Source organism: Balaenoptera borealis (assembly GCF_965194805.1).
Source record: "Balaenoptera borealis genome assembly, chromosome: 9".
NCBI lineage: Eukaryota > Metazoa > Chordata > Mammalia > Artiodactyla > Balaenopteridae > Balaenoptera > Balaenoptera borealis.
In genome coordinates, this window is record NC_138873.1 from 118,310,027 (window position 1) to 118,323,968 (window position 13,942).

The 13,942-nt window shown below is 39.8% G+C and overlaps 2 pseudogenes across 2 annotated transcripts; one reads left to right on the forward strand and one right to left on the reverse strand.

Annotated features, from left to right (window-relative positions):
* Positions 1-387: 387 nt before the first annotated feature.
* LOC309635184 (von Willebrand factor A domain-containing protein 8 pseudogene) lies at positions 388-6,101 on the reverse strand (annotated as a pseudogene). Its single transcript has 2 exons — positions 6,067-6,101; positions 388-4,285 (listed from the first exon to the last, which is right to left on the reverse strand). The product of its transcript is annotated as a von Willebrand factor A domain-containing protein 8 pseudogene (transcript).
* A 4,113-nt stretch (positions 6,102-10,214) lies between these two features.
* On the forward strand, positions 10,215-12,726 carry LOC309635078 (COP9 signalosome complex subunit 8 pseudogene; annotated as a pseudogene). Its single transcript has one exon. The product of its transcript is annotated as a COP9 signalosome complex subunit 8 pseudogene (transcript).
* The last annotated feature ends 1,216 nt before the right edge of the window (positions 12,727-13,942 follow it).

A 13,942-nucleotide genomic window follows, 5' to 3' on the forward strand; every position in this document is an offset into this window, starting at 1 on the left:
GTACTAATAATGTGTTTGATAAGAGATTCTGTTTATGCTAAATTACAAAAATATTCAGAATTAAAGGACCTTCTATATCTTTATATGTGTTTATTAAATTCATAAACACTTTATAGGGTTCCTATGGTATAATGATATTTATCTCTCTAAGGAGACCACTTTCAAGAGCACAAAGGCTCCCTGGAGTACTACGGCGTTATAAATAAAAGCTTTGGCTTTCAAAATGCCAATTGTTTGATACTCCTATAATGCAGAGATGTTACTAAAGGTAACTGTTCATAAAGAGCTTTTGAATAAACCCTTCTACCAGAGAATAGGGGCTGTGTTTTGACTAATCTCTGAGAAGATTCTTGGCTGCCACCACCATGTGTTCTGCCAAAGTTTGGCTTTTCTTTTTCTTTCTTTTTATATATTTGTAGCTATAGAAATCTCATTATCATTCAGTTCAAACATACTGCCTTGTTTTTACTTTGTGTTATGTAAAAACATAAGCATTTGTTATTTTGAGCATTACGTTTTGGACACCAAAACGGAGGAGTGTGAAACTTTTGAGGAGCACTAAAGAAGAAGAAACAGGAAACTCAAGGCAAGACATCCCTCCAATCCCAGCAGCACGGAGAATAGGACATTTGCTCCTTATTATTTAAAAAGCCTTTTAAAACTCACGTGGGGGCTTCCCTGGTGGCGCAGTGGTTGAGAATCTGCCTGCCAATGCAGGGGACCCAGGTTCGAGCCCTGGTCTGGGAAGATCCCACATGCCGTGGAGCAACTGGGCCCGTGAGCCACAACTACTGAGCCTGAGCGTCTGGAGCCTGTGCTCCGCAACAAAGAGAGGCCGCGACAGTGAGAGGCCCGCGCACCGCGATGAAGAGTGGCCCCCACTTGCCGCAACTGGAGAAAGCCCTCGCACAGAAACGAAGACCCAACACGGCCAAAAATAAATAAATAATAATTTTTTTAAAAAAGGTAGTGAAGCAGAAACAGATGAGTTAGTTTAAAAAAAAAAAAAAGTCATGTGGGAAAGGAAGCAATCCAAGGATCTTTTGATTCCTTTTGGTTTTGGCTAAGAAAATGAAATTATTGAGAAAACCCAACCTTTTATAGAATATTGCCATTGAAAGGACTTTTCAGTGGGTTAAATACTGTAAAGTCATTGTTTGTTGGGCAATACAGAGTGGAGGAGAAAATAAAAATAATTATTGAAGAGTAGTTGGGTGGGTGGGTTTGCACAGACTTGTATTCCAGTGTCAGAATGTGGCATCAAAGGCTTAGTTTGCTGGGGTCACTTTTGTTATCCTAGGTGACCAGGTGCTGTATTAAGGCAAAAGCAAGGTACTCTTTCTGTCAGGTTTTTGGAAACAGACCACACGCCATAGTTCTCAAACCACCTTCCCTTAACCCTGACCTTTTGTATAATGCAGGTCAACTCGCTTCCTCTAATGACTTGTAAACCCATCAATGGTTGTGGATTTCCATGCACGGGCCTCGCTCTGGCTGCTTCTCTGAACTCTGATTACTTAGCAAGCGCAGGAAGGCCCGGGAATGCCAGAATTATCCAGTCATCACTCGGGGGCACTTTATAGACCTCTTCTTTTCTTCAGAATACTCTTTCTTCCTAGCTTATTTCAAATCCCAGGGTCATCGGGATGATAAAGGGCACTTCTTAACACTGGACAACATGGTGGAGGTGAAAATCTGTTGTAAAATCTGAGGGATGTCCTTGGTATCCTTGGCAACGAAAGACTGGCCAGCTGGTAGAGTTCTCTGAAGCCTGGCTGCTTGATCACCTAAAGATCTAATAAAAATGGCAAAAGCATTTACTTGAGGGTTGCTTGTTAGGATCTGGGCAAACTTGGCAGGATGTAGTCCATAGCGTGACAGGTTGGCATCACTTAAGACAATGACAAAGTACTCGTCAGCTTCTTCTTTGACGATTTCCTTGATGGCATGTTCTGTCCCCTCTAATGTGTGGTCCCCACTCATTGCAGAACTGAGCGTGGATGTGCATCGTCTTGAGAATTTCTAGCCTTTGCTTATTGTCCTTGGGGATTTTGTTAATTGGAACTAGAGCAATGTTGTAGCCATCTCCAGAGTGTCCAGCGATGTCATACTTGAACTTCTCCTCATAGTTCTCAAAGGTCTCCATGAGCATACACACGGCTTCCATCGAGCGCTCAAGCCAGCCATCCACCCCATTAAGGCGGTACATGCTGCCAGACACGTCCGCCACCAGGCGCAGGCGCTTGGGTTTCTGTTGGGGCTGCCCAGTTGTAGCTCCAGCTCACCCCAGCGTTTGTAGATGGCTTTTTCTCCAGTCAGCCCATCAATGATCTTGGCATCATCTAGTTCCCCAGTAGCTTGGTGTCTTAGCCACTGTCTTTCTTTACCTTTAGCCTGTAAATTATCCAGGATAATTTGGAGGGAGTGCACCTGCTGTCGAACAGCCCCTGAAAACCTTTCATAGGTTGCAGCATCATATTCCCTCATTTGGATCTCCTTTAGCCTCTGTTGAAACGCTCTCTGGCCCATCTCTCTCGCAGCTCTCTTCACCTCCTCAGGAACCGCATCTTTCTCAGCCTTAGAGACCTGGTACACTGCATGGCCTGCATCCAGCCAGTAAGGACCTCCTTTGCCGCCCAGACCTGCAGTATCTCTTCCCCCTGTGCTGCCAGCCCAAGTTCTGCCGCCTACATGCGGCATGTTGTCTGGGTCCTCCTTGCCGTGTTTGGGGGAACTCACGTCTTCAGCGCTCTCTCTGTTGATTGTTATCTGCATAAGTCTGCCACCTTCTCGTCCAATCATGTTTCTCCATTCCATGAGTGACCACTGCAGATGTTCCAGTCCAGTTTCCCAAAGCCGAATGCGACCTCCCATATCAACAGTGATAACGCCACCTTTGCCCCACTCAGCCAGCAGTGCATCTGTGTCCGAGATAGTAGATAGCCACGTGGTATATGGTGAGAGAAAGTCTGATCCAGGAATAGGGATGTGTCAGAGTCTCTTTGATTGGAGATCAGTGACTTCTATATAACCAGCTATTTGTGGAGGGATAACATCGTTTGGGTAGATATCTTTTAGAGGGATTTCTCCTGGGGGCAAAATCCTGACTATCTGATTAGCATCCAAAAGAGTCACACAATTGCTCTGCTTTGGGCTTCCAATTTTCTTCTTCCCTCCATAGAATGTATCAGTGACCCTTGATTTATGCAAAGATGTTGGCCTTTTCCAAGAATAAACTTCACTAAGTGCCATGAGATCTGGGAAACCAACAACGACTGTAGCATAACTATTCTCATCTGAGAGAATTCGGTTAGGAGAGGCAATCTTTTGTCCCACAGCTGAACTCAGATTTTCAGATGATAGTTGATGACTTGAAATCTTATGAGGTATGCTGAAGTCTGTTTCTTGTGTGACTGCAAACCCTGTGCTAGGCAGCTCCTCTTTCAGCACATACAACTGGCAAATGCTACTGTCCTCAGATGCGATGTGTGCAGGCTTAGTTAAAAGATATTTCTGATGTGTTTTGCTCTCCACCAGAAGCCATTTGTCTTCTGCAACGAGAAACACTGTCTGGAGGTTGATGGGAAGTGAGGTGGTGTGAGTTCGCCCTTCTAGAACATCCAGCACAGCCAGGGTGTTCCCTTTTTCTTTGTAGAATACTAGCCAGTTTTTGTGCACAAATTCTTTACACATTTTGTAAGTTTCAGCTTCCTCCTAGTTCCACCAGGAAGTTTTCTTAAGTGTAAACTCTTCCGAAGGTAGGATGAGACGATGAAGGGCTTGGCTAGTGGTATCCAGCAACAGGATCACATTGCTCTGCTGCTCATGGAGAATCACTTGACCCTTGAGGGGATTTCCCAGCGGTGCCACTGTCACAAATGGGTGCCAGACTCCACTGGCCGTTCTTGGGAAGATGTCAAAAAGGTCCACAAAGTAGCCGCTTTTCCCAGTCATATTCATAAAGTATAAGGAAACGGGATTGCATGCAACTACATAGAGAGTATTTTCCTCATTTTCATGTGATGTAGCGATGTCGCAGATTAAGGTAATTTCATCCAATGGTAACTTTCAGGAGGCACATTCTTCAGTAAAGGTTTGGGATCTTCCTTCATGTCTTTCTATTGGATACTCCTGTACGTTTATAAGTGCTGGACCCTTTACATCTATATGATGAGTTTCTGCCGGACACAGTAGTTTTTGCATTCCATTTCTTGACTGACCAATTGTCCAATAGCCCATGAAGGTCTGCTCTGGCAGAGGCAACCTGCTAGTGTTGGAGGGTCTCCTGCAGAGGCGGGGGGTGGCTGTGTCTCACCGTGAGGACAAGGACACTGGCAGCAGAAGTTCTGGGAAGCACTCCTTGGCATGAGCCCTCCCAGAGTCCGCCATTAGCCCCACCCAAGTTTGACTTTTCTAAAACAGTAAGTGGATATATACACACAATTTTTATATGTAGGATATACATATTATATACATGTGTATATATATATATATGTGCATATGTATATGCTTAGATATAACTATATGTTATGCTTAGATATAACGCTATGTTATATTTGTATATATCACAGAGTAGAATTTTTCCTGTTTTCCAACCTGACCTGTGCCATACAGAAAATCATTTGAATGTTTATTTTGCCTCAGATTTTTCTTTCAGTGCCTTCATTGCTTTTCAGTTTTTTAAAATTCTACAGCTACATTCTCTAAGAAATTTATTTACTTCTGAGTTTCCTAGTTACAGCTTTATAGATTGCTAGGAGTTCTGGGACCTTTTGTTACTATGAGATTGAGTTCCAACTTTATGACTCACTTTCTGGAAATCAATTTTCTCAACCCAGAGTCCACTTAATTTCACTGGCCATGATAATTTTGAAATAAACTCTATATGTCCATAGATGGTACTTTAGAAACTATATTATCAGCTTGGGTTTACATTGAATTCCATTTTAATGTTCACGTTGGATTTTATAGTATTTGCTTCCTCTAAGTGCACTTTTAGTGGGAAAATAAAATTTTATTTTGTAGTAAACTTCACATAAAATGATGCAGGTAGGGACTTCCCTGGTGGTGCAATGGTTAAGAATACGCCTGCCAATGCAGGGGACATGGGTTTGAGCCCTGGTCCGGGAAGATCCCACATGCCATGGAGCAACTAAGCCCATGTGCCACAACTACTGAGCCTGAGCTCTGGAGCCCGTGAGCCACAAGTACTGAGCCCATGTGCCACAACTACTGAAGCCCGTGCACCTAGAGCCTGTGCTCCACGACAAGAGAAGCCATCGCAATGAGAGGCCTGCGCACCACAATGAAGAGTAGTCCCCGCTTGCCACTACTAGAGAAAGCCTGTGGGCAGCAATGAAGATCCAAAGCAGCCAAAAATAAATAAATAAATTTATTATTTTTTTTAATGATGCAGGTGTATGTATGGCTGAACATTGCTACTGTTAAGTCTTAGAGGCTTTAGTCTGCCTTTCCTTCTATAACAGTCATTAAGTGGCTATGTGTGGTGAAGATAAACTAGCCTATCATGATTCCCCTCTGAAACAATCAGAGATGTGCATTCATTATGATAGTGTCCTATGACCCCAACTTCTGTCCATCCTTCCATTCATAATGCTTTGTTAGACTTCACAGAGCCCTCAATTGCTGACCCTGCCATGAATCACTCCACCTTCTTTCCTTAATTAAAGCCTCAATCTACCCCGGGACACTCACTACTTCCCCAGAAGTCTCCTCAAGTGGAGAATATGGCTCTCTCCACCCTTGGCATCTCAGAATGAGGAAGCAGAGCTCAGATCCTCCGCATCCAGTGATGCTTCAAACCAATCCTTGGGCAAAATCCCCCTCTCCTTGCAGGTCCAAATGTTCCAGCCGTATCACATTCCACCCTCCCTTGGACTCAGAGGTCCTGTGGGTTCCATGGATAATTATCCCATACTCAGAAAACAATTTTGCACCTAACTGTGGTCTTCCTCTCCGTACCATTTTCTGCCATCATTCTGGGTGACAACCTGCCTATACAATATCCAAGTTTCACAATTTCTTGACCTTCTCATGTTCAGTTACCTTCTTCTCCACTCTATTTTAGCCACCTCTGTCATGACAGACCTGGACTGTAGTATCACTGCTCTACCTCTGCAAATCTGAATCCAACTCTCTCATTTCCTGACCACAACTTCTTACCCTCTTTCTCCAACTCCCTCCCTTAGTGATTCCTCAGTACATGTTCTTTCTGTTCATTGAGTTCTCTAACCACTCGATGACTCTTTCTCCCTATATGCACATTTCTGTCTTCGCTCCCTCCCCTAACCATCTAAAAATCTGTAATTCATTGAATCAACATTTTCTTGCCAATATTCTCAATAACATTAACCCACTGTTCTTCCAACTGCTCTGGACTAGCAAAACCCCAGTCCTGGACCAATCCACATGTCTACGTACCTATATTCTAAGGCTGAAGAAAATTACGAAAACATATCTATTGGTGCCAATACAATTTAATGCTCTTCAACCCCAACGAGATCCACAGTACTACCTGGCAATCCTTCCATGCTCTTCCAATCAAGTCTCTCTCCCATTCTCCATAGTAGATTTCAAATCCTCGCTGCTATCCTAAAACCTCCTACATCACGCCTGTCACCCTTAGCAGATGGGCTCATCTCCTGCTTCACAGAGAAAACGGGAGCCAGCACTCCAGAAGTCCTTGAGCTTCCTGCTCCAAACCTACACATTTATTTATATTTGTCCCTGTCCTTTCAACATTCCCTCCTGAATGTTGAAATACATTAAAATACATTAAATACATTAATATCCATTTTCCCATTTAAGACTAAAGCCTCCACCTGAATGCATGATCCTGTTCTCATACCCTCAGGAACTTGGTCTATCCATTATTCCCTTTCTCTTTTATTTCAGTCTTTCCCTATCACTTGTTCCTTTCCACCAGCATTAAATATACTTAAGCCTTTCACAATTAAAAACATTTTTTTTCTTCATTGACCTCATGTTCTTTTCCAATTTAATCAACACCACGGGGTTCTTCTTTGCCTTTCTCCATTATATATACAGTTGACCCTTGAAGAACTCAGGTTTGAACTGTACAGGTCCATTTATACACAGATGTTTTTCAATAGTAAATAGGACAGCACAACAAAGTCAGAGGGTGGTTGAATCATGGATGTGGAACCATGAATTAGAGGAACTGTGGAGGGCTGACTATAAATTATACTCAGATTTTCAACTGGGTGGAGGTGGGTACCCCCAACCCCTGCATTGTTCAAGGGTCAACTGTATATGGAGAGAATTCTGATTCCTAACTGCAGTAGCAATATACTTAATCATTTACTTTATCTTACAATACATACAAACTGTTTTAGATGACTGCAATCTCACCAACAACAAACTTACCATGTGAAGTTTAATATTTCTTTGCAACTCTTTTTGTCTTTAGAATGTATCTAGTTGAAAGTGTACATAGTACTGAGTTCAAAGTACTGACTTAAATCGAGTTTTTGTGTGTGTATGGTAATATTATCACTTTGACAGAAAGACTAATTTATTTTGGCTTGTATTCAATTGTAGGGTTTGTTTTTTCATTTTTTAAAATTTTATTTTATTTTTTGTATAGGTACAAACTTTTAAATGGTTCAGATTAAAAGGTAAACTCAAAGAAGTCTCACTACCCCGCCCCCATCCATCCCATCTCATTCCCACCCATCTCTGATGGGTAACCATTTTTATTAGGTTCTGATATTTCTTTTTTGTAAAAATTGCATATGTCTATTCTTTTTTCACCCATATTTCTTCACAAATGCTACCATATTATATACACTTCTTGTAACCTGCTTTTTCCACTTAACAATACATCCTGGTTCAAGTCTGTAGTATCATTTTATGTTATATTTACTATCAATATTAGTTATAGTTACCATTTTTCTTTCTATATCTGATATCTTTCTGCTCTTTTTTTTTTCTTACTGTTTCTTTTGGTGTTTAGAAAGGCTTTGCTTTTCTTCTAGGTTATAATTTTTCTAACATCTTTTGTAAAAAATAAAAACGACAAAAAACCTTCACTTGTCTCTTTCGGCAGCCTCTACCATTTGACTTGTCAACTCTGATATATTTTGACTGCACATATTACCTGTACAGCAGTGAGTTTGTTCTACTTTCTACTTTTTTTGTGAGGGGTTGGTTTATTTCTATTTCATCAGAGCATAAAATGCTTATACACTCTCCTTCGGCCCTTAAGTTTTAATCTTAGATCTACATTGAAATATATTCAATGTGTACCATCAGTCCATGTGCCAGGGTTTCTCCAGTCTTCTTTAGGTTGTATAAAGCTCACCATCTAGTTATATTTGTGAATACAGTACTCCTTGAGTGCTCACATTTTTGAAACTGTTTCCATATAGCCTTAGTACTTGAAGGACAACTTGTCTAGATATGAAATCTTTGACTTACACTTTCTGTTCTTTCTTTAAAAAAAAGTTTGGTCCAAAGTTGTCTTGCTTTCTATCTTGCTTTCACAAACTCTGGTTTCAACTTGATTTTGTTCCTGTGTAAGTTATTTGGTCTTTTCGCCTGAAGGCCCAGAGACTTTTTTGTCTTTATGAATAAAGTCTAAGTTTCACAGGATATGTCTCTGAGTTGACCATCTGGGAAGTTTTTTGAATTATAACTTTAAATAACAATTCTATTGTATCACTTTGTTTTTCTTATTCAAGGACTCCAATTATATGTATGTAAGATCATCTTTGCCCATCTTCTATAGCTATCACTTTCTCTGATTGTTTTTCTATTTTATATTCATGCTCTTGACTATTTTAATTCATTTCCTCAATACCCCTTGTTGTATTTTTCATTAATTCTGTTCTCTCTTGGTCACCTTGTAGTTTAATCTTCATTTATGAGATGATTTTCTTTCTCTTCTGTTTCTTTCTGGAGTTTGCTTAGTTCTCATAGTCCTCCCCCCACCCTTCTGAATTTTTGAAGTTTCTGACTGGGGTGGTGTTTTTGTAATGTATGCAAATGTTTATTTAATGACATTATAATTTAGTTTTTCCACTCTTCATGGTTTTCAGAAGAATTTTCATTAACAGAAATGTTTTCTATTTTTTGTCTTCTTATAGTTTTTATGGTTGTTGTTACCTATTTTCTGTTTTCCAATATCTTATATTTTATTGGATTAGCAAAAAGAAATAATTCTATGTAGGCAGGTGTTGGGCATTTGGTAGCTTCCTAGTTTTCTTAGTTCAAGAACACTCTCTTCTGTTGGTATAATAAACTGAAATTTCTTTAAAAATGACAACTTTTGTGATGAGAAGAATTAGTTTGTCTTTTTATTTGTGATTCTCTTTTATTTATTTAGATATTTGTTTTCTACTGGTTTTTCCCCCTTTTTTGCCTCGCCACCAAGTTTTTTCAAGTCTGCACAAGTGGGACCCTCTCAAGATTTCCATCTTAGGTCCCCTGCACTTTTGAGATACTTTCTTTTGACTTTCAGGAGTTAGTGTTCTCATACACAAGGTGATATCTTTTTAAAACTCTATTTTCCATCTCCACTAGACTAACACTGCCTTCTCTTTTTCATGAAGACTCTATCTGACTCTCTACTTTGATATGTGCTCCAGAGTTGCCTTTACAACTAGTTATTTATTTCCCTTCTTCCCTGTAAATGAATTTATGATATTCTTTACCTCCTAGTTATGTCGTGGGCATGGGTCTGTGTGGTTTTACTTACTCTCCTGATCTGTATAGTTTTTAGAAGATATGTGCAGTTTTAGATTCAGGTGGCTGTAATTTTCTTTAAATTATTTTGTGTGTTGGGGTCCTATCCTAGAATCCTTCTCCTTTTACTTTTCACAAACTTTAAGTGACCTCAACCACTTGTATTCCTTTCATTAAGATTTATAGGCTAATGACTGTCAAACTTTATTTTATTGCTGGGCTCCACATTTTTTTTGAATGAACAATAAGATATCTCAACAGGTAACACCACAGTCACCCCCCACTTAACATGCATAAAACTAAACTATCTTTTACTCTCCACCTATTTCCATATCTGCTCCTCCTCCTGTGTCCCTCATCTTGGTAAATGGAACCACCCCCCAATGTGCCCTGTCACACAAGACAGAATGCTTCCTATCACTCCTGGCCCCAGTCAATCTCCAAGTACTAATGATTCTACCTCCTAAAGATCTCAAAGCTGTCTTGCACCACTCTCCAAATTCTGTAGTTTAGGCCAACATCACTTCTTGACTGATTTACTAAACCAGCCTCCTAACTGTTGTTCCTGCTTCCACTGTTGCTTCTTCCACTCCAGAGCCCACGTAATTTTGATAAAACTTTATTTTGATTGTGTCACCCCTCCTTCAAAAGGACACGCTGCCTTCATGATATAGTCTAACACTCTTAGGTCTAAATGACCAGTCATAATCTGATGACTGCTTACCTCTCTAGACTTCTCTCTCACCAGGCCTTGCTCTCTCCTTTCCCTTTCCTCTATGAAACATAAGAAACAGAAACACTGTAGAAGATTGTAGTCTCCAAATTGACCACATTTAATTCTACATTCCACATGCTGTTCTAGAAGCATACCGTTCCCCATCAAGAGGCGTGATATACCACCTAAGCAAAATAAAGGATAAAATCATATGATCATCTCAATAGATGCAGAAAAAACACTTGACAAAGTTCAACACTCATTCATGATAAAACTCTCCACAAAGTGGGTATAGAGGGAATCCACCTGAACATGATAAAGACTATATATGACAAACCCACAGCTAACATACTCAATGGTGAAAAGCTGAAAGATTTTTCTCTAAGATCAAGCACAAAGCAAGGATGTTCTCTCTTACCACTTTTATTCAACACAGTATAGGAAACCCTAGCCAGAACAATTAGGCAAGAAAAAGAAATAAAAGGCATTCAAATAGGAAAGGGGAAAAGTAAAACTGTCTCTATTTGCAGATGGCATGATGTTACATATAGAAGATCCTAAAGACTCCACCAAAAAATCTGTTAGAAAATAAATTCAATAAAATTGCAAGATACAAAATCAATATTAAAAAATCAGGCGGGCGCGACGCCCCGAGGGACAGTCTGAGGTCCGGCTCGGCGGGGAGGTTCGGTGGCGGGACCGGCCGGGAAAATGCCAGTGGCAGTGATGGCGGAAAGTTCCTTTAGTTTCAGAAAGTTGCTGGATCAGTGTGAGAACCAGGAGCTCGAGGCTTCAGGAGGAATTGCTACACCCCCAGTGTATGGTCAGCTTCTAGCTTTATATCTGCTTTACAATGACATGAATAATGCAAGATATCTTTGGAAAAGAATACCACCTGCTATAAAATCTGCAAATTCTGAACTTGGGGGAATTTGGTTGGTAGGACAAAGAATCTGGCAGAGAGATTTCCCCGGGCTCTATACCACCATCAGCGCTCACCCGTGGTCTGAGACAGTCCAGCCAAACATGGAGGCACTTAGAGATGCCACCCGGAGGCGAGCCTTCGCCCTGGTCTCTCAGGCATGTACCTCCATCATCACCGACGATTTCGTAGCCTTTGTTGGACTTCCCATGGAAGAGGCTGTGAAAGGTATCCTAGAACAAGGATGGCAGGCCGACTCCACCACAAGGATGGTCATGCCCAAAAAGCCAGTTGCAGGGGCCCTGGATGTTTCCTTTAACAGGTTTATTCCCTTTTCAGAGCCTGCCCCCGTTCCACCCATCCCCAATGAACAGCAGTTAGCCAGACTCACCGATTATGTGGCTTTCCTCGAAAACTGACTTATCATTCTGAGTTCAAGATCCACCTTCAGAATCCTGAATACTGACAGAAAAATGTAAAATTTTTATTTTCAATTTTATTGGATGGATTAAGCACCTCAGCATTCCTTACTGAGTATGTGATAAAATACATATCTAATATAAAGTATATTATATATTTTTTGTCCTTAAACATGTTGAATGGTTGTTGAAACAATTCTCATTTTGTAATATTTGGCAGTTTGGATGGAGCCCATCAGTATTAGGCAGTCAGTTTATATTTCCTAGTGACTCATAAAATACAGCTCTCCTGCTTCATGTAGAACAGTGGTTGTCAGCTGTTTTTTTCTGCCCCAGCACACAACACACTCCCATCTCTACCACAGGTTGATAGTTGCAGTGATGCATCTGGGGTTTGAGGAGGACTGTCCCCAGGGGCAGTATCTGAAGTGCTGGGGACTCTAATTCACCCCCTTTGGAGAATATGCTCTTTTTCTCTGCCCTCCTGAGAATCACAAATATAAAATGCTGAGATAGAGCTGAGGAACAAAGACCATCTCCCTAGTAAACCAGCTTGTTAACTCTAGATTTTTTTCTGACCGTGTGAGTACATCCATTGCTGGCAGTGGAGGGCTTGCCATGAAAATGTGACTTATTAAAGGCATTCATGAGAAGTATTAAGTTGTAATATTTCCTTTCAGAAGAAGGGAAATGTAAATGTGGAATGCATTGTTTGGGAAAGAAGCTATTAAGTGATGATACACTTTGTACGACTGTCCTGCAGCCTATTGGTTGCTTATATTTAGCCCTTGGGTCAAGTTTTGCCCTTTGGAGAAATACTGAACAAGTCTTTCATTTTTTGTGTGACAGCCCTCTGAATATTTGAAGTTGTTTATTGTATCTTCAGGTTAAAACCACCCCCTAGTTCATTTATTCTGCATTTGTTCAATAAATATTTAATTGAATTCTTCAACTGTTTTTTTGAACGTAGTTTCTAGAAGTTTCACTATCCTGTCTTCCTGTGGATGTGTTCTAGTTTGTCACTGTCTCTTTTAAATTATGAATTTCTTAATTAAATAGAAATGACCTATATAGTGGTAAAAAAAATTAAAAATAAAAAATCCATTGCATTTCTATATACTAATAATGACCTATTTGAAAGAGAAATTAAGAAAACAATCCCATTTACAATTACATTAAAAAAGAGTAAATTAATGATAAATCTAAACAAGGAGGTAGAAGGCCTATACACTGAAAACTGAAAGACATTGATCAAAGAAATTGAGGAGGACACAATAAATGGAAAGATAGGCTCTTCATAGATTGGAATAATTAATATTATTAAAATGTCCTTACTACCTAAAGTAATTTACAGATTCAATAAAATCCCTGTCAAAATTCCAATGGCATTTTTCACAAAAATAGAACAAACAATCCGTAAATTTGTATGGAACCACAAAAGACCCAAATAGCCAAAGCAATCTTAAGAAAGAACAAAGCTGAAGGCATCATACTTCCTGATTTCAAACTATATTACAAAGCCATAGTTATCAAACAGTGTGGTATTAACATTAAAACAGACACATAGATCAATGGAACAGAATAACAAGCCCATAAATAAATGCATGCTTATATGGTCAATTAATTTACGACAAAGGTACCAAGAATATACAATGGGGAAAGGACAGTCTCTTCAATAAATGGTGTTAGGAAAACTGGACCACTATCTCATACCATACACAAACATCAACTCAAAATGGATTAAAGACTTGAACATAAAACCTGAAACCATAAAACTCCTAGAAGAAGACCGAGGGGTATAAATTCTTTAACATTGGCCTTGGCAATGATTTTTTTGAATTTGACACCAAAAGCAAAGGCAACAAAAACAGAAACAAGTGGGACTCCATGAAACTAAAATGTATCTGCTTAACAAAGGAAACCATCAACAAAATGAAAAGGCAACCTATGACATGGGAGAAAATACTTGTAAATCATATCTGATAAGGGGCTAATATCTAAAATACATTAAAATGTATATCTAAAATGTTTTTTAAAAATCATACAACTAGATAACCAAAAAACAATCTGATTTTATAAAGGGCAGAGAAACTGAATAGACATTTTTTCAAAGAAGATATACAAATAGCCAACAGGTGTGTTAAAAAGGTGGTAAACATT